At 36.6% G+C, this 22,390-nt stretch overlaps 1 pseudogene across 1 annotated transcript; it reads left to right on the forward strand.

The window, feature by feature from the left end:
* The first annotated feature begins 20,659 nt into the window (after window positions 1–20,659).
* LOC308518494 (ferritin light chain-like) lies at window positions 20,660–21,180 on the forward strand (annotated as a pseudogene). Its single transcript has one exon. The product of its transcript is annotated as a ferritin light chain-like (transcript).
* The last annotated feature ends 1,210 nt before the right edge of the window (window positions 21,181–22,390 follow it).

A 22,390-nucleotide genomic window follows, 5' to 3' on the forward strand; every position in this document is an offset into this window, starting at 1 on the left:
GCATTGTTAGAATTAATTTTGTAAACTATAAGTTTTCCAAATCTAATATAGTCAACAGGAAGGAGAGAATCCAGTAGTCAAGCATAAGTATGAATTTCGCGTTAACAACTCACTTGAAAACTTTTATTTCCGTTGCATTTCAATATTAAGAAAAACTCCTTATTAAAAAATGTTTGTCACTGGAGGCCATGAAAGAAGTCAGAAATTTGAATATTACTTCTGTCCCCATTGACTAAGTTCCCTTTAAAATGTTAGTGTTTACCATGTTGATATCCTGAGACGCGCGCATTTTCTGATTTTTTGGACATCAGCCATTTGTCTGGGCAGACAGGATCAACACAGTCACCTGAACAGATGCCATGGGCATGTTCTCCCTTTCTGCACGGTCACCATAGTTTTATAGAAAGGACCTCCTGCTCTAATTTCAAGAATTATTCCTAATGATAATATTACTAATTATTTTCAGAAGATACATCAGTAAGCTACCTTCTCTCTAAAATATATAAAGTGTTAAAAAAAAGAATTGCCTACTATAAATAGGCTCATTTGTTGAGCACTAAACAGTTTTACAAGGAAAGCTTCTTTGGCTCTTATAACAACCCCCTAGCTCAGAATGATATGCTTAGATTAAAGGGTATCTCTATTTCTTTATTGTAAAAATATGATTCATGGGATATTCTAATCCTAGTGTTATTTTCAAATCTTCTTCTGAGCCTTCAATGAGTGAGGACACACATGTCCTTGCCCCACATATGAGCAGATTAAATAAGTAGACACTTAATAAACAAAAGGGATAAGATAAACCACAAACCATTATTTAATACAAAGAATAGCTTTATTATCCCAGTACAAACCATCTAGTTTTTAAAAGATATTGGGGAGGGAAGAATGGAATATACAGTATATTATTCTTTATATAGGCAAAACTAATTTTAATTGTTTAAGTTTGTTGCATGAAAATAATTATGTAAGCCCTGGCTGGATGGCTCAGTTTGTTGGAGTATCATCCCTTGCACCAAAAGGTTGTGGCTTCTATTCCTGTTCAGGGCACATAACTAGGTTGTGGGTTCAATCCTCAGACAGGGCACCCCGGAGGCAACTGATTGAGTGTTTCTCTCTCACATCGATGTTTCTTTCTCTCTCTCTCCCTTCCTCTCTCTCTCTAAAATCAACAGCAGCGGGGGAGGGGGGGGGGAACATGTCCTCAGGTCAGAATAAAAATTTATAATTATAATTATGTAAAAATGTAGCTTTTAAGAAAACAAATTAAAGCTAAAGAAGTAGTATTTGTAGTGGTTAAACACATGGACTGAGGTTAGATTGTCTGAATCTGAACTGTGACTCTGCCACTTACTAGCTGTGTGACCTCGAGCATGCGGCTTAATATCTCCGTGTTAATTTTTCTCACCTGTAAAATGGAGATAAGAATGTCTATGCCATAGGGTTGTTCTGAGAATTAAAAAGCAAAAACAAAATACACTTCAAACAACAGCACTGACATAGAGCAAAACCTATGTATTTCTTATATATAACAGCTACCTGATTACAGATGTGAGAGGAAATAGTGAGAGAATATTCTCTCAGGAAATAGAGAATAGCAAGGAAATGTTACAGATGAGTGCCCTTTCTCCATTGGTCAATTTGCCCTCAGTTTCATAGTTCAAGATTTTGAAAGGTAGAAAATAAAGGAATTGCAACATGGTAAAAGAAAGATCATAAAATGATCATAAAATGCTTGGTGCCTGAATAGTAGTTAGAAGCTCTGACTGTAAATTCAGAGATGCATGCTTAAATTCTCCTCTGCCGCTGACTAGCTTTGTTACCTGGAACAGGTTACAGACCTGTGTTTCAGTTTCCCTTGCTGCAAATTAAGAATAATAGTGCCTAATTTATAAGGCCGCTTTGAGGATCAAATAAAATTATACATATAAGGCACTTAAGATATACTAGGAGCTCAATAAATGTTACCTATTTTTATTACGTCATAACGTAGCATGCTAGGGAAGGCGTGACCTACATAACACATAGCTATATTACCATGAGTCTTTAAAAAGTGGAGAGAACCAAGTAACATATTAAATAAAAGTGTTACAGAATAAGGACATATAAAGTTATAACTACTTTTGATATCATTCTCATTATAATCTTACAGATAAGCAAGCATGTACTGTATAATTGTTTTCCAAACAATAAATTCAAAATGATTTAAAAGTGCAACAGAAAGGGGAAATTAGTGATCCCATAGAACAAGATCACAAATATTTAATCTCAGTTTTGGCCAAATTCCTAGCCTTTACATTTTTCTCTAAAAACAGTGGACTGAATTAAAAAAAAAAAATCCAAATGGTTTCTGTACTCTATCCCATCCCCCTGGGCTTAAGTGTGACAAGGTTCCACAGCTACCCATAGTTGTTTGGGTCTGATTGTCATAGCTCTATTTACTACTGAAGGCCTACCTGAGTAGCTCAGCAAAACAAGACAGTGCTTAAATGCAAACAACTTCCTGACACTTCCTCAGGGAGTACAGTGGGGCCTTGACTTACAAGTTTAATTCGTTCCGTGACAGAGTTCGTAACTCAAATTACTCGTATGTCAAATCAAAAGTGATCGAGTGAGACAGGTGATGCTGGGCTGATGTTGTGGTATTCACTGTGACGTTCACTGCGCCAACTGGCGGTGGGGTATCTGAAGCTGGCTCGTAACCCGAATTTTAGCTCGCAACTCAAAGCAAAAAATCGGCCGAGAGACGGCTCGTATCTCGAAAACCTCGTTAGTCAGGACACTCATAAGTCAAGGCCCCACTGTATATGAATACAGTTCCTCAATCAATAGTTCTCATTTATATGGGTAACAGGTTCTTTTTTGTTGTTGTTGTTAATCCTCATCTTGAGGATATTTTTCCACTGATTTTTAGAAAGAGTAGAAAGGAGGAAAAGGGAGGGGAGAGGGAGAGAGAGAAACACACACATCAATTGGTTGCCCCCAAACACACCCTGACCAAGCCCAGAATGGAACCTGCAACCCAGGTACATGAATCAAACCTGCAATTCTTCCGTTGCATGGGCCGACATTTTAACCACTGAGCCACAGCAGCCAGGGCAATGAGTGTAGCAGGTTCTTAGGAAACTATTATTTGCTTCTGAATATTGAGTTTAGTTTGTCAGTGGATAGGAAAATATTTCTGCACCATATTTTTAAACTCCTGTGCTTGAGTTGACCTAGACTCAATATCAAGTCCATTTCATAAGAAGAAAATTAATTCATCTTTGAAAACAAGCTTATACAATTTTGTTAGTCTACAGAAGGATTCGTGAAGCTTAATTAATAGAATTGATTTGATAAAATTAATAAAGGTTTGACTTCTATCAAATTGTATCATTAACTTTATTTTCATACAATAAATTCCACCTACTTGAGAACCATGAAGACTCAAAGATCTTAGCTATTACTAATAAATACATATTTTTAAGTCATTAACTTTAGGCACTAGAAGTGCTCCATAGTAAAAATAGCTACAATAAAACCGTATTGCTTCTGAAGTAAATTCTACTCCCAGATGTCTGAAAATGAGAATCAAATTCAACTAGAAATATAAAAATTCTAATAGTATCACAGCATTTGAAAGGAATAGGCGGTATCCTAATCTGGCTGCTCTTTTTCCTTCCAACTTCTAACTATAAACAGAGGTCAAATTTCATTGATCCAACTTTTATCTTTCTCAGAACTTTTCTGCACATGACTACAGAGTTTAAAACTTCAGTCTTTAACTTGTGTCTTCTAATAAATTTTCTCTGTCTGCCTACTGGATATTTTTATCATCTCATATTTACTATATCTAAAACTTGTTCCTCCAAATACCTTTTCTTCTAATGGATTTTTCTAATCCATAATGTTTTTAGTCAGTCCAGCTCAAATTCTCCATATCCTCCAAGTGCTTTGTTTAGATTAGTGACTCACAGAGAACCGAGTATTCATTAGCTGCCTAGAATTCATTGCCTCCTACACTGGCTTGCTTTGGCCAGTGGAACATTTGTGAATAGGAAGCAAGTAAAGGCTTGAAGTATATGCACACTGAGGTTTAAGCTCTTGAAATGCTCTCTGGGAGCCTTGAGCCACCATGAAAAGAGATTCAGCTACTCTACTAGGGAGACCTCAGTCAGCTCCCACCGGCTCTGACCACCTAGATCAGTGGTTCTCAACCTGTGGGTCGCGACCCCTTTGGGGGTCGAATGACCCTTTCACAGGGGTCGCCTAAGACCATCAGAAAACACATATATAATTACATATTGTTTTTGTGATTAATCACTATGCTTTAATTATGTTCAATTTGTAACAATGAAATTGGGGGTCACCACAACATGAGGAACTGTATTAAAGGGTTGCGGCATTACGAAGGTTGAGAACCACTGACCTAGATAAAAGAACCCATCTTGCACATTCCAACACCAGCAGACACCAAGTGAAGAAGAAGACAGCTGAGCCCAGCTTAGATGGTACAATTAAGACAAATAATAAGTTAATATACAGCAATAGGTTAAAAAAAATGTTTGTTACAAAGCCATTCTCAAACACACCGGTTAATTTGGGATCTCTGTTCCCATTGAATGCTTATTGTACTGCACTGTACTGTACATTTTCTTGCTTCTTCATCATATAATGTACCACATGAACTATGGGACTTTTTCATATGTCTATGTTTTCTTCTCCAGCATAATATAAGTGTCTTACTTTCCAAATCTTGAACACCAATAATTATTTGCTAAAAGAAGAGATGGAGAAAGGGAGAAGGTGAACTAAAGAAGTGAAAAAAATGAGTCAAGTCAAACTGAATAGAAATGAACATGAGGCCACAGGCAAAGGGTAGGGAAAACGTATATTGACATTTTTGCCCATTGGGCAAAGACAAAAGAAAAATTCTGCATATATAACTATGACTATGAAATATAGGTGGCAGTAAGTGCGTGAAACATTTTCTATTTTGCGTATAAGATGATGGGCAATAAAACAGGAATAACTGTCTTATAGAAACCGTGCTATTATGCACTGATATCACTTCTTTTTCAGCACATGCTTTTATAAGTGAAGAGAATGCCATCAATGTAAGCACTATCAATATATTTCCATACATATTTCACATATGTACTGGATTAAAGGAGACTGAGTTTGTGTTCAAGAGAAGTTACCAACAAAGTCTCCCGTTAGGGATGTGGTGAGTGATTATAATTGATGACCATTTTAGCACTGTAGTAATGAGAACCAGGTAGATTTTTACTGTTTCCCACTCCTATCTTTATCACTGAAATAGATCCAGGGTGTGCCATTTTCTCTTCTTATTAGTCTTTGTCATAAGAATATGGCATCGGAATGTTAATGCCTGAAAGAAGCTGAGGAAAACGAAGTTTTGCAGCTTTAAGTCTCTGGTGTGCTGTAGGATCGGTATCTAAGAAAAAAGAGTTAAAGCACTTCATAAATTTTAGTGAAAATTGTTGTGTAAGATTTTTTGTAATGTCATTATTAAGAAGGATTAAATATTAAAATAATGCTTTTCAATAAATACTCCAGAATTTATTCTTTCATTTTTGCAGGAAAGGTTCTTTAACAGTAATATGAGCCAGATAAGCATCTCTTAAAATGCTATCATATGCCTCCAACTGTACTACACAAAAAGGGAAAGTAGTTGAATCATATTTATGGCTGGTCTAAATTAGAATGAAAATAAATTTTGAACAAGTCAACTTGTCTAGAGACTATCTTGTTTACTCAGATTAATTAAGGGAAACAGAGTAGAAGATGTAAGTTCCTCTGTTCCCATAGGGCTCCTTTGTTTATCTGCCAAATCCATAAAGTCTTTACAATTTATCTACTGGAGCAGCATTTTTAAAAATTCAGTACCATGTAGGGCCTCTTAGGGCAAAGCCAAGAGAACTGATTTAGAGCCAGACTTGAGTCCAAGCGGACTTTCCACTAACTGTGGTTGTGGGAAGGCTGATTAACTTCTCTTCACCTCAGTTCCCTCATCCACAAATGGGCAAAATAACTGATTGTGGAAATGTGGGCATTAATATAGATAGTGTGAGAAAATGCTCTGTAAACTCTATTGCACTGATTCTCAAAAGGTAATTTCTGGACCAGCAGCATTCTTTGGGAACTTGAAAATGATAATTCTTAGACCTCACCCTAGATCTGCTGAATCAGAAACAGTGCAGTGGGGAACTAGCAACCTCTGTTTTAACAAGGCCCCCAGGAGATTCTGATGGGTGCGGACTCTGAGAAGCACCGCTCTAAAGCATTTCCACTTACTAGTGTAGGCAAGGGCTTCATGGCCTTCCTCGCACATCAGTTTCCTCATCTGTAAATGGAGATTTTCACCATAGAATTCATGCAAAAATTAAATAAGTTAACGTTCCTAAAGTGTTATGCTAGGCAAGTGGAAAACATAAGAGCTCTTATCCCATAATTCAAGTGCTGCTCTAGGTCCTAAGAATACACAGTAATAGGATAGGCACGGTTTAATCTGAACTGATTTTACTCTGGGCTCTCATCGCAGAGCAGCAACCCCTGGAAAAAACAAAATTAATTTTACTATTTCAAAAGTGGGATGATAATCACACGTACACAATGCAGTAAGAAAAATGGACACGATGTGTATGAATTGCTTTAAAAATGTCAATTGTTATTTATTCATTCATTTAAAACCTGTTACTAGAGCACCTACTATGCATTAAGCAGAATGCTCAGGATAAAAATTTTTAAATGTCTTACAGGATTGCCAATTTCTCTCTGATTACCAATATCTACAGAGAAAAAAAAACCTGTAAATTAGAAATCAGAGCCTATGTTGATGATAAGTTCCAATAAAATAAATCAAACCATGTGGTCATTCTCTTGACCAACCCTAATTTTGCCTTTTTATAGCAATTCAGCTGGGGTTTTCCAGCATAGACAAACATAAAATGAAGTTCCCACAGTGCTTTACTAATGCATGGATTATTTAAATTGAAGTTAAGGGGATATTAAAATTAGGGTTACTTATTTAGATTAAAGACCACATTCCACTTAATGAATATAAAAGCATAGTAATCATGAAAACAAACAAATAAACAATGCCATAAGCACAGGAAGAAGTTGTCAAAGAAACTAAAGTACACAAGACCATTCATTTATTTGTTCATCAATTCTTTTAGCCTTTCAACAGATGTTTATTAAATATTTACCAAAATCAGGAACTGTGCTAGAAGAAAAAATAATGAAGAGATGGTTTCTGCTTCTGAAAAGCTCATGACCAGTGAGAGCTACACCATTACGTGACTATGCGAGTAGAGAACACAGTAAATGCTACAATCTATAATAATAAAAGCGTAATATGCTAATTAGACCAGACATCCTTCCGGACAACCTTCCGGATGTACCCAGGGCTGTGAGGGAAACCCAGGTCCCGGGTGCCTGCTGGCAGCCGGAGGAAAGCCTGGGTCCCGGGTGCCAGAGGGAAGCTGGTGCCAGTAGCTGGGGAAAGGAAGGCCTACTCTTGCATCAGACCTCCAGTAAAGTTATAAACTAGGTTCTGTGACTTGTCAGAGAATGGAGCCATTGCCTCCATCTGAGAGCTTGAGAAACACTTCTTGAAGACAGGAACATGGTAGCTGCATCTGAAAGTTTGCAAAGGTGACTATTTTAAGTGAATATGCTTCGTGCACACCAGTGACTGTGTATATAGTCAAGGGACAGGAGAAACGTAGGGTAGAAGCTTGTCTTTTCTTGTTAAGGAAACGTTTGCCATAGAATTCCTGTTGAGGTAAAAGCCAAAGCCAGCAAGGAGAACAATAAGGAGGACATACAGGCAGATGAGTGGATTAAGGCAGAGAAGTGTTCTGGATCGGAATTCATCATAACTTGGATATGATCATAAGAAGGGGGTATCAATATCACACATCTACAAAAGTACAAAAGATCAAAGCAATTACCTGGAGTCATGAAATCTGGAGCCCAAAGCTACTAATTTAGTGTCAGGGTTGTTTTAAACTTAAGCTATAGTGAGATTTTTTATTTTTTTTTTGAGATGGCACCAAGCTTCTAGGAAGCTTCTCCCTGATAAAAGGCCTTTAGTGGGCACCGGGAGAAAACAGGAAAATCTTCACTCTCCCATACTTGGCCCTCCCCTTTTAATCAACTAGCACATAGCCTTTAAGGAAAATCATTTAATTCTTTCATTTTAAAATAGCACCACCATTTTTTTTTTATTGAAGTATATTTCTGTAAAAAATATTACCTAATAAGTCCCTAAATATTCCAAAGTTGATCTTGTAAAACCCTGGAACCTAGCATAGGTGATATTACAATTGTGGCAGATATAAAATGGATCTGGAATGCAAAGGATGGAGGAAAGAGAAGTTTCTAAATATTTGATGGCAAGTGCTGGAGAGGATGTGGAGAAAAAGGAACACTTGTGCACTGCTGGTGGGAATGCAGACTGGTGCAGCCACTGTGGAAGACAGTATGGAGTTTCCTCAAAAAACTAAAAATGGAACTCCCATTTGACCCTGTGATCTCTCTTTTAGGAATATATCCCAAGAAACCAGAAACACCAATCAGAAAGGATATATGCACCCCAATGTTCATAGCAGCACAATTCACCATAGCTAAGATCTGGAAACAGCCTAAGTGCCCATCAGCAGATGAATGGATTAGAAAACTGTGGTACATCTACACGATGGAATACTATGCTGCTGTAAAAAGGAAGGAACTCTTACCATTTGCAACAGCATGGATGGAACTGGAGAGCATTATGCTAAGTGAAATAAGCCAGTCAATGAAGGAAAAATACCACATGATCTCACTCATTCATGGATAATAAAGACCATTATAAACTTAGGAACAAAAATAGATACAGAGGCAGAGCTGCCTCGAACAGACTGTCAAACTACAGCAGGAAGGCCGGGGAGGGTTGGGGGGCAGGAGGGAGGTAGGTAAGAGATCAACCGAAGGACTTGTATGCATGCATATAAGCATAACCAATGGACATAAGACACTGGGGGGTAGGGGAGGCCAGGGGATTGTCAAGGGCGGGGGGATAAAAAGGACACATATGTAATACCTTTGTAATACTTTAAGCAATAAAAAAAATATTTGATGGAAAGTAAGTAGATATTTTTAAATTTCTGAGATTTAAAAACTAAAATATTTCTTTTTTGACTCTACCTTTCTTTCTCACTGTCTTACCTTGATCAGTTTTCAGAATGATTTGGTTCCCAAGAATGACCAATGAAGTATGCTTTTAAAATATCATTATTAACTCAGATATTTTAACATGCCTGGTATATTTAATCCACTGTAGGAGTATATATATATATATATATATATATATATATATATATATATATATATTACTGTTGACATAGCAACAATATTCAAGAATATTTGGAAAATAATCACCTATCATCCTCTACCTTAACATAGTTTCTTTTTCATTTTTTGCTTATTTCCTTTTATAAGCATAGTTGCAAAAAATAGAAGTTTTAAATATTTTAATTATGTTAATGTTCAATATAATAAGACAGATGCTAAAAGAGTCCCTTGAAAGAGAAAGTTGGGTAACCACTGATATGAAGTGTATCAAAAAGTACTAGGTGGTCTCAAAACTGAAGAACAAGGCCTGAATAACTGGAAATAGCCAAGGGCCATGTTGGCAATTGTGCTATTATAATGGCTTGTTCTTAATAGTGGCTATATTTTAATACTTTGGAAATAGATCAAAAGCAGAGGTTATAGTTGAAAGATCAGAGGTGAAGTAACAGGAAAAACATAATAATGAGCTTTTACTTTAATCACTTAATACACAAGTTTAAGTCTTTAAACAAAGGACTATTATTTGAAGAACACCAAAGGACTTGACAAAGAGAAGATTATTTGAAGTTTAAGTTCTAAAATTTTTTAAGGGTTTAAAGTATTGTGAGAAGATCTTTTAAAATATCCATCACTATGGGGGACTCTGCAGAAGTGAAATGAGGAGAAACCTTATTTTTAATATCTTTGAAAAGGATGTTCTGCCTTTAAAAGAGTTCTCCAGAGTTCAGAGGTTGGAAATCAGCCTATTATAACTGGTTTTGCACCTGGAAATTTTAATAATGCTTAGGATGACATGATGAACTAGATTAACCCTATGGGCACTTCCAGACCTGTACACCCATGTTCTTCTTTCCAAAATAAACCCTTGATGTACCACAAAGATCAGTTTGAAGAATCTAAGAATGGCTGAAATTTATGCCCTCTTTTCAATATCTTTGGGAATATTTTTGGCTAAAATAAATTTCAACTGTAGGCTTTATAAATATGGTAATAATCTGTGCAATTGAATTTGGAGGCAATTGACAGCCAGATAAATATTTATTTATCAATCAATTATGCAAAAATATTTCTCAGGTAATTTGTTAATGTTCCAAAGTTGTATGATCACTAAAAGTTCACTCCACTTAAATATTTTGAAAATATCAAAATCTAGAAACTTCTCTTTGGATCATTTAAAATCTCTTGCATTGTTAAATAGAACACTGAAATATTTTTAATCGCCCAGGAAAGTTCTCAGTTTAGTTCATTTGCAGACATAGCCTAAGCTATATTTCAAGCAGATGTTTAGTAACTGTACACAAATATTCCCAGACATATCAAACACTTTGGCAAGATGGCATGAGGAAAGGAAATGTTTTATTTTAATATGTATAGTGTAATCACACTGAAAAATTTTTATTTAACTTTATTATTGTCACTTTTTTAGAGCAACTCTTGAATTACTTTAAGGATCTCTTACACCTACTGGTAGACAGATAAGGCCTTGAATGTGGTAGTATATGTATATTGAAATTGGAATTGGAACTAAAAGCTATATCTAGATAAGTAAGTGGAAAAATATTTTTCAGATGTAAACATTTTTACAGAAGTATTTATGAGTGAAAATATATGCTCTCCAGGATTTGCTTCAAAAATCATACAATGAAAATCAACACCATTATACTCATTAATATTTAACTGATTCTATTATTTCCATCTCATCATTAACAACTGTACATTTAAATTTTTTTCTTGACATTCTGAGGGGGGGAAAAAACAAACAAACCTGGATTTGCCTAAAGTACAAATCTCTCTACTTAAGTGTAAATATTAAATATTTTAAAGAATGTTTACTAAATCCTTTGCTACATTTCTAGAGGAAAAAAAAAAGAAAATTTCTGATGGGTGTTGTGGCCCAAACTGATATGATCTTAATTTATTTTGTCTGTAAGATGATTTATTTTTCACATAGACACACACACAGCAAATCTCAGCAAAATATGAGAAAAAACAGTTAACCATGCTCAAAACCAAACTTCTAGTCTTCCTCTCTAAACTGCTCTTCCCCATGCCCCCATTCAGCAAATGGCAATTCCAACCTTACAATGTCCAAGGCAAAATATTTTCTGGGCTCCTCCTCTCTCTTTCTCAGTCTTCTCAATTAATCCCTAGCAAAATGGTTCAGCTCTACACAGAATATACCCATATCTCTGGCCAATTCTCACCACTTCAACTGCTATTAGTTTGTTTCAAGCCACCATCACCACTTATCTTATTGTAATGGCCTCCTAACTGGTCTCCCATTTCTGCCCCAGCAGAGAATAGAAGATGTTCTCAACATAGCACCTATACATGTTCTTTTCTTAAGTATAGGGCAGACCATATCACTACCCAGCTCAAAACCCTTGAATGACTTTTCTCCATCAGAGTAAAAGCCGAAGTCATCAACTACCTTTCAAGGCCCTACATGCTATGACCCTCCATTTTCCCTCTGATGTTTTCCCCTTCTACTTCCCTCAAGCATCTGCTCCTGTTGCACTGGCCTCCTCAGACACGTTAAGCATGCTTCCACTACAGGACCTTTGCCCTTGCTGTTTCCTTTGCCTGGAACACTCTTCCTCCGGATACGCTGTTTTCCCAGAGAGCTATGCAGCTTGCCTCCTCATCTCCTTTGATTTTCCTTAAATGTCATCTTCTCAGTGGGGACTTCTCTCATGTGCTGTTTAAAATAGCAATTTAACCCCCAAAGTCCTGATCCCTTTCACTCCGTAGCACTTGTTACCATCTGACATACTATATGTTTAACTTCTTTTTTTGCTCATTGTGTATCAAAAGAAAATATAAGCTAATTGAAAGAAGATGTTTATGTCTGTATGGTTCACTGCTGTGTTCTTGGCATCTAGAAAAATACCTGGCCTTAATAAATATTGGTAAATGAATAAATAAATAAATGACCCCCCCCCAAAAAAAACAGATTTTTAAAGCATTTAAAATTTTCTCATATGCAAGAATTTTGTAAAAATTACGGACTTTTCCCTTCACAAACCAAAGATCTCTGTTCCTTCCTCAGGTATATCTTCAGATAAATGCTCCTCCTACATTCCCAGTTTAAAAATTCACTGACCATGGACCATTATTAATATATCTCCAAATCACTATGTTTCATGATCAAGAGCCAAGTTGAAATTTCCAGTTTGAGAAACTGGTTAAGGGTGAATTCTGTGTTCCAAAAATTCATAAGGAATGAAAAAATTTTAAACATTCAAAATTTCAAGTATTTCCATAATCCCCAGCACTTTTGAGGTGACTCAATTCTATTTCTATACACAGTTTAGAGAGAATTAAGTTTGTAAAGAAAAACTTTTTGCATTAAGAGGCTACAAATAATTTCACAATTGGCTCACTCCATTTGCCTTTCCCTCAATTTTAGAGGCATGAATTGTCACATTGAGATGAGCACATATGTTTTTCCTGACAAAGATCAAGCTTGATTTCAAACTCCTTTTGGACATGAAAGGTTGGATAACGTTTGCTTTTTTAACAGCTCACAGTGACAAGCATGGAGCTTACAGTAGATATATTTTAATCAGCTTTCTAGTCTAGCCTTTATCACTAAGTGAATGATCTTAAATAAGTCATCCAACATCTCTGGACCTGTTTTCTCCTTGTCTTCAATATAATACAAACACAGTTGAACTGATTCGCCTCTGGAACCATATCCAGCTCCAATATTAAAAAATGCATAAATCTAAATGCTACAGTTTGATTTATTCCATAAGAGTTTATCAAATTTGTCATCATGCTTAATTTGATGCTACTATTTTAACATTATAGTTTATTTAGTTTTGTTATAATTTACAAGTGTTATTTAACTTTTAGCCATCCTTTTCTGTTGGCACAAAATGGTGGTTGGTGATAGTAATGAGCTGATGAATTTTGTTAGTCCTTACTCTGGTATTCTGAGACTTATTGGGGATAGTTTGGGAAACATCCTTTAAATATTTTCATCTGTTTTGCAGCTATCATTCCCTGATGACAAGTGTCCTAACTGGCTATTTAGATGTATGATGCTATAGGACATTGGTGATGCTGCTCAAAGATTAGTGTTGCAGTTATAGTTGTTTCTAAGTGTATGTAGCTCCCTACACAGTTAAGCATTAGCAATCCCAGTTATCGTGATTCTCTCTTTTTTTTTTAACATATTTTCTTATTGTTCTTATCCCTGTTTGCACAAAATTGTACTGCTTTCTCATTAAAATGTTCTGATTCTCCCCTTTTTTCAATCAAGTTATTCCATTTTCTCACGATTATTACTATGCAGTGCTTGGACACATTGTCTAGTCAGTCTTTATAGCCTTTTGAGAATAAGAGCTCAACAACTCTTAATTTCTTAAAGGAAGATAGGTGCTCATCTAGTAATCTAGAGTCAGTTCTTATAAGAACATGCTTCAGAGGCTTTGCTGGCAAATTCATCTCTGTTCAAATTGTCAGTGTATAAACAACATCTAAGAAATTAAGTTAAAAGGAAATTTTAAAAACATCAGTAGTTATTGAAGCAAATAATATCTTATTAAAACAGTGAATCTCTGAATTATAAATTTTCTTAACTCAGTTTGACTAGTCCCACTCACCTCGATTGATCAACTGTGCTTAGAACCTCAACCGTCCGGTATGCTGACTGGTCTGGCTCACACTGTGCACCTCCGTAAGGGATTGCCTTGAGTCAAAGGAAGTTGCCTCCCCACCAGTTACAAAAAATATGAGAAATAAAAATATAGAAATGGAATGGAAAACAGAGTCCAACTAAGAATATGAAATGTTGGGCAGCCATGTGGCTTTGGGACATGGGTCAGTTTTGTTCAATTTTAAAATGAGGAGTTATCCCTTAATTCCAGTTGTTTAAACTTTAAGAAGACTAAAATATATCATCTTTAAGGGCTCTTCCAGCTTTTAAAATCTTCAGCAAGCCTGGTATCATTAAAATCCTTTCAGCTTCCAAATTCACTTTAACCACCCAAGTAATCTCATAAATCTACCAAAGGCTTCAGGCCACAAGTTAGATGGAACATTTCATGAGGACCAGGACCAGTTCCATTTTGCTCCCAGTGGTGTCCCCAGGGCCTAGGACAATGCTTCTCATGGAGTTGACACTGAATTAATATCTGTGCGGTGAACAATGAATGTTTAATTTCCAAAATGATCCTTAAACTAAAGAAGAAACAAACAACTGCACTCTGCAAACGAAGATCCTCAGAGGGGAAGAGTCAAGATGGTGTGTCCCCCAAACCAGAGGACCATGATCATAGTAACACTATCATCCCACTTCAAAATCATTTTGAAAATTTTACTTTATAAAGCAGGTTTATTATTAGGGTTATTAATTCCTCATCAGTTTTTTACAAAGGTAGGAAAACTACGAGAGAAGACATTTGGAAGCAAAATCCAACTTCCAATGCCCCGGCTCTAGTCATAAAGACTACCAATGAGGCTGCACGAATTGTACTAGACTCTACAAAAATGCAAAATTCAACATTCTGGGGGGGGGGGGGGGAGACAAACTAGAGGAACATAAAAGGAATAAAGTAATGTTTTCCATGGGAAAAACAAACACTGCTAGGAAAAGATCACATTAATTAATTGTGGATTTGAGAGCAAGCAGGTAGATGGAAGTTTGTACAGAAAGTTTGGCGTAGTGAAGAGAAGTAATAAAAGACAGCAGGAAAGAAAGAAAAAAATTATATTTTACTCCAAATGTTTCACTAAATCTATTTTAGATTTTGGCCTCTAGCAGCATTAAAGTGCAAGGCTTGGATCGACCTAACATCAGAATGGAAAGGGGTGGCTGAGAAAAATAAAGATTTCTGAACTTTACCCTGACCTACTGAATCAGAATCATAGGGGGAGAGGCCTAGCAATCTGAATTTTTAATAAGCCCCCCCGGTGATTTTTAAAATTGAGCTTATTGGGGTGACATTGCTTCACAAAACCATACAGGTTTCAAGTGTACAACTTAACGAAAGGTCCTCTGCACCCATTGCCAGGTGATTTTTATGTAAAACATTGGAGAACTGCTGCTATATTGTATAAATAGCCAAACACCCTCTGTAATTTTGTGAGCATAGAAAAATAATTTAAAATAATAATAAAGGTTAACTTAAGTTCACAGACTAAACCACTTTGATAAAGAAAAATTAATTTTTACTAGACCTGTCACAAACCCTTCAACTATTTAGTTCTAGTTTCAGTACATTGAAATTAAACCACAAACTTGACTTGAATTCATCCATTCTTTCATTGTGAATAAACAAATGTTTATTCCTTGAGTGGTTTAATTCTAATGGTTCAATGGTTTGACTTTAGGGCATAAAGTCAGGATGAGAAAACAGTATGATTGGGGTGTCTGTGTGTGCATTTTTGTTGAGCATAGCACTCAGGGGACATAACCTGTAAAGGCAATCTGTTTCTAGAGAAAGCTCAAGTTACTCTTGAATTCTGTTTCTCCTTATTCTTCTTATATGCTTTTTGCAAGTAATGATATCATTGCAAACAGTACTTAGAATATTTAATTCATAAAAAAAAGCTTAAAGTATGTTTCATTTACAAAAGTTTATCATCTAGCTGTGAGATCACAGTCTATTTACTAGAATAGTTGAAGGCTCAGGTTTATCTGAAGAGCATCACTTTGACAGATCTGGTTTTTGTTTCAGTTTTTATTTTGAAACCAATCCTCTACAATTTCTGTAAGAAGGAGAGACTGCATAAACCTGTTTCAACAATTCAAGACTATAAATCATAAACCTCAAAGTTCATAGCAATTCATTCAATCATTTCTCTGATAATTCACCAGAATATGCATAATCTCCATTCCCATGCATTTCCTCAGCATTGCACACACTCTCCTCATAGTCAGAAGTATTGAAATCCATAAAGGACTTATTTAGTGAACAGCTTGTCTCAGCCAGGATCTCTGGCTACCTGGAAAAAAAAAAAAAAAAAAAAAGAAGCTTCCTACTTCTTATCATCATTTCTTATCTTTTCTACTGGAGATAAAATGTGAGATAGGAGCCAAAAGTGAATTATTTTCAGCTAGTACTCAGCATTGATTTAATCAAGTTTATAACTTTATCTTTGTTTGAAAAGTGCAGAGAATGTATAACTATTATCTCCCTAGAATAGAGACCAAAGTCTATCTCGTGATTGAAATGTAAGCTCCTTGAATTGTGGGGGACATATCTCATTTAGTGTTGAATTCAACAGCACTTAACATAGTGCCATGCATGTGGCAGAGCCCAATAAATGTTTGTTGATTTGAGGTCATAAATCCATTTAGCAAATTTTTATCCTTGTTATTTTCCTTGAAAATAATTCAAGAAGTGTCTTAAATTACGTTCTCTATAAATAGATTCCCTTAACTTTAAAAAACTCTAAGGGTCATTATATAAAATGTTTAAATGAGTTTTGTTTGTTTTTTTTTGTTTATGCATTTCCTTAACACGACACAAGAGTAATATGTACTTAATTTTCAGAACATCCCTAAGTAAGCAAAATTTATCTTAAAATTAGTTGAAATTTGATGCTAAATTTCTGAGTTTGAAATACAGATTTGTAACTTTGATTGAATTCAACATTTCTAAATGATTAGGTAAATTAAATGGAAGGTAGAATTCCTGAAAAAGGAATTATGACCCAGGAAAAGATTTTTCATCCAATTAGTGGAAATGAAAAGGCAATATTGGAATTATTCTAGTTATTATAGATGAAGAAAGGATTCTGGTTGATAGCTTTTATATTGGGTGGTAATACTACATAAAAGTACTTCAGACCATGGAAACATAACAGTAGGTGCAAACACAGTACAAATACAAATTACATGTAAAAACAACAACAACAGCAACAAAACCTTTGGCATTGAGTGTTTTTATCTTTGCAGAAATACTTCTATCTTGAGCAAGAAGATACCAGCCTGAGGCACTGACAGATAATAAAGTTAATAGAAGAAGGAAAGCAGTTTAGTAGTTCTGAGCATAAATATATAATCTTAAAAGTTTAATTCGATTTTTCTAAAACTTGTTCTTTTATGTTAAAATTCTATAGTTTTTCATACTTCATTATGTAAGTCTGCCATGTTCAAGTTAAGGAACCTCACTTGCCTCCATTATTGATGGGAATGTGAACACAACCATTTTGTGGGACAATTTTGCCCTCTGACATGATATTGTACAAAAAAACTACTAAATTTAATAAATGAATTTGGCAATGTAGCAGGCTACAAATCAACACCCAAAAATCTATGGCTTTTTTATACACCAACTAGAGGCCCGATGCATGAAATTTGTACAAGGGGCTCGGCCCCCGCTGCAGTGGGGGCTGCCTCTACCTTGGCCCCTGCCCACCACAGTGGCCACCAGCCTCTGCCTCAGCCCCCCGCCACCTCCCGCCACCTTCCACCCTCCGCTGCTGTGGCTTTGTCTGGAAGGACACCCAGTCTAATTAGCATATTTCACTTTTATTATTATAGATAATTAATTCTCAGAAAGAGAAACTAAACAAACAATCCCATTTACCATTGCAACCAAAAATTAAAAGACCTAGGAATAAATTTAACCAACGAGGTAAAATAACTGTACTCAGAAAACTACAGGACGTTAGAAAAGGAGATAGAAGAGTGGAAGAATATACCGTGTTCATGGATTGGTAGAATTAACATCATTAAAATGTCCATACTACCCAAGGCAATCTATAGATTCAATGCAATCCCTATTAAAATACCAACAGTACATTTCACAGATCTAGAACAAATACTCCGAAAATTTATATGGAATCAAAAAAGACCCCAAATAGCTCCAGCAATCTTGAGAAAAAACAAAGTTGGAGAAATCACAATACGTGTTATCAAGTTATACTACAAAGCCACCATAATCAAAACAGCAGGTACTGTCACAAGAACAAGCATATAGATCAATGAACAGAACACAGCTCCCAGAAATTGACCCAAGCCATTACACTGAATTTATATTTGACAAAGGAGGCAAGAGCATACAATGGAGTCAAGACAGTCTCTTCAATAAATGGTGTTGGGAAAATTGGACAGTACATGCAAAAAAATGAAACTAGACCACCAACTTACACCATACACAAAAACAAACTCAAAATGGATTAAAGGGCTTAAACATAAGACAGGAAACCATAAAATTCCTAGAAGGAACCATAGGCAGCAAAATCTCAGACACCTCTCTTAGCAATATGTTTATGGATACATCTCCTAAGACAAAGGAAACTAAGGAGAAAATAAACAAATGGGATTACATCAAAACAAAAAGCTTCGGCACAGCAAAAGAAACTATCAACAAAACATAAAGGGAGCCCACTGTATGGGAGAACATATTTGGCAATGATACATCTGATAAAGGGTTAACATTTAAAATATATAAAGAACTCATACAACTTAACAAAGGGAAGACAAATAATATAATTTAAAAATGGGCAAAGGACCTAAATCAGTGGTTCTCAACCTTCCTAATGCCATGACCCTTTAATACAGTTCCTCATGTTGTGGTGACCCCCAACCATAAAATTATTTTCATTGCTACTTCATAACGGTAATTTTGCTACTGTTATGATCGTAATGTAAATATCTGATATGCAGGATGTATTTTCATTGTTACAAATTGAACATAATTAAAGCATAGTGATTAATCACAAAAACAATATGCAATTATATATGTGTTTTCCGATGGTCTTAGGCAACCCCTGTGAAAGGGTCGTTTGACCCCCAAAGGGGTCGTGACCCACAGGTTGAGAACCGCTGATCTAAATAGACACTTCTCTAAAGTGGACATACAGATGGCCAACAGACATATGAAGAAATGCTCAAAAGTCACTGATCATCAGAGAGATGCAAATTAAAATGACAATGAGGTATCACCTCACACCTGTCATAATGGCTACCATCAACAAATCAACAAATGACAAGTGCTGGTGAGGATGTAGAGAAAAGGGAACCCTAGTACACTGCTGGTGGGAATGCAGACTGGTACAGCCATTATGGAAAACAGTATGGAGTTTTCTCAAAAAATCTAATATGGAACTGCCATTTGACCCAGTGATCCCACTTCTAAGAGTATATCCTAAGAAACCAGAAACACCAATCAGGAAGAATGTATGCACCCCTATGTTCATAGCAGCACAATTTATAGTAGCTAAGATTTGGAAATAGCCTAAGTGCCCATCAGCACATGAGTGGATTAAAAAAACTGTGATACATTTATACGATGGAATACTTTGCAGCAGTAAAAAAGAATCTCTTACCCTTTGAGACAGCATGGAGGGACCTGGAGAGTATCATGCTAAGTGAAATAAGTCAGTCAGAGAAAGACAAGTATCACATGATCTCATTCATATGTGGAATCTTAGTAACAAAATAAATGGATGAACAGAGTGGATCCAGAGACATGGAAGCATGGAACAGGAACAGGGTGCAGAATCCTGGAGGAAAGGTGGGGGAGGGTGGGTGGGTGGGATGTAATCAACCAAAGTTCTTATATGTATATATGTATAACACATGGACACAGACAATTGGGGGGGGGGGATCCTGGGGTAGGGCTGGACTGGAGGAGGTTAATGGGAGTGAAGGGGACATATGTAATACTTTCAACAATAAAGATTAAAAAAAAAATAGTAAGGATCTATAATCAGGATTATTCTACCCAACAAAGCTATCATTTAGAATTGAGGTTCAGATAAAGAGCTTCCCAGACAAGAAAAAGCTAGAGTTCATCACCACCAAACCAGTATTACATGAAATGTTGGAGGGTATTCTTTGAAAAGAGGAAGAAGGAGATGGAGGAGAAGGAGAGATAAAAAAAAATATTAACAATAAAATGGCAACAAATACATTTCTATCAACAATTGAATCTAAAAGTAAACAAACAAGAAATCTAATGAACAAAATAAACTGGTGAATAAAATAGAATCAGAGGCATGGAAGCATGAAACAGACTGACAAATCTCAGAGGGAAAGGGTAGGGAAATGGGGAAGAGATTAACCAAAGACCTAACCTATGCACACAGATGGTAGGATAGTAAAGGCCTGAGAGAGGTCGGTAACTGGGTGGTGGGGGGCAATGGGAGAAAAAAAGGGAAACATCTATAATACTCAACAATAAAGATTTAAAACAGCAACAACACAGTGCTTGGACAAAACAGAACCACGGATATGCCTTTTTCCAGCCTCCAACCACTCTCCAGAGTCTTATCCAGTTACCACCTTTGGAACCACCTCCAAGACCTAACAGCACACGGGTTTTTTTCTACCTTAACTCCTTATTGCCAGACAACCATGAGCTCCCAAATTCATCAGAATCATTCCACCGAGGTGGAGGCTGCGGTCAACCCCCTGGCCACCGGGCATCTGCAGGCCTCCCACACCTACCTCTCTCTGGGCTTCTATTTCCACCCTGACGATGCGGCTCTCGAGGGTGTGGGCCACTTCCGCGAGTTGGCGGAGAAGAAGCGAGAGGGCCCTGAGCGTCTCTTAAAGTTGCAAAACCAGCGCGGTGGCCACATTCCCTTCCAGGGCGTGCGGAAGCCTCCCCAGGACGAGTGGGCCAAACTCAGGACGCCATGGCAGCCGCGCTGGCCTTGCAGAGGAACCCGAACCAGGCCCTGGTGGAGCCGCAGGCCCTGGTTCTACCTGTGCAGACCCTCGTCTCTGTGACCTCCTGGAGAACCACTTCCGGGATGAGGGGCTGAAACTCATCAAGAAGATGGGCGACACCTGACTCACCTCCGCAGGCTGGCCGCCCCCAGGCTGGGCTGAGCGAGTATCCCTTCGAAAGGCTCACCCTCAAGCAGGACTAGGAGCCTGTGGAGCCCCGAGGCCTTTGAGGGGGCCCTCTGAATTACCTGGTGTCTGGCTTTTACCTGAGCCTCTTCCCTAAACTCCTAGCCATTCTTTTAACCGCCCTGAAGCCCTCTCCCATGCATTGGAACAAATGAAACAATAAAGCTTTTTGCACCAAAGCAGCCAACACCAAAAAAATAATAAAAAAAGAATGAGACTGGAAGGTACATCAAAATTACTTCAGTGATTCCACTTCCCACTGTGCAAACGGCATTACCTAGTCACAAAGTTTCTACCAACAAATGAAACTATTATTGAGCAGAGTCAACATGATTTGCCTTTTAAAATAATTAAATGTCATGGATAATTCAAATGAGGGGATGATCAGATAAGATTTTATTTTATTCGCATGTAACTTTATAGCTGAAAAATATAAATCAGAAAAACATTTTTATCTTGATGATGTGAAATATGTCACCAAACCCAAGTAGCAAATGGGGAATGGTATTTACTAGGAGAGGAAAATGGCATACCACATCAAAGAGGTGATTTGGTATTAGATGCCCTGGACAAGATGAATGTCAAAATAGAGCATGCTGGTAGTGTTAATAGAAAAAATTAATGTCTATGCTCTGAAGACTCCACAGCTAAAATGGAATAGTCCATTTTAATTTTCAGAGGAATTTGGTGAACAAATGACTAAATATCCACCAAACCTTGGTACTAATGAAAAATACAGTGCATTCTGAGAAAAATCAATATATAGTTTGCCTGAAGGTATCCCAGAGGAAACATTCAGTTATTGAGGTTTAAAATACGTTAGCCCCAGAATAATAAAATTATTGAATTGCAGGCGTTTGAAAGAACAGCGAAAGGGTTAAAGACATTTTATATTTTATCAAAGCTCTAAAACTGCTGTACAGAGTTTTATGCATTTTTGTATTTTTTTTCCTTGCTGCTTCTTCATGCAAAAAGCCTTCACCAATTCCTCAGAGCATTGATTCACTGTTTAGAGCTTCTTAATTTGCTCTTCAAATAAAATATAGTCAGTCCCACTCCTACCTGCCCTCCACAGGTTCATACAGTCACTAAAGATTGAGTTGGGGGACTGAATGTATAGCTTAAGGAACAGGTATTTGTCACAATGTCTTATTGTAGTTAGTTACCACACTGTTGAAGTTTTGTTTGTGTTTGTTTTGGTTATTGAAAAATAATTACTTTTTTCAG

Source organism: Myotis nattereri (genome assembly GCF_964212035.1).
Source record: "Myotis nattereri genome assembly, chromosome: 4".
NCBI lineage: Eukaryota > Metazoa > Chordata > Mammalia > Chiroptera > Vespertilionidae > Myotis > Myotis nattereri.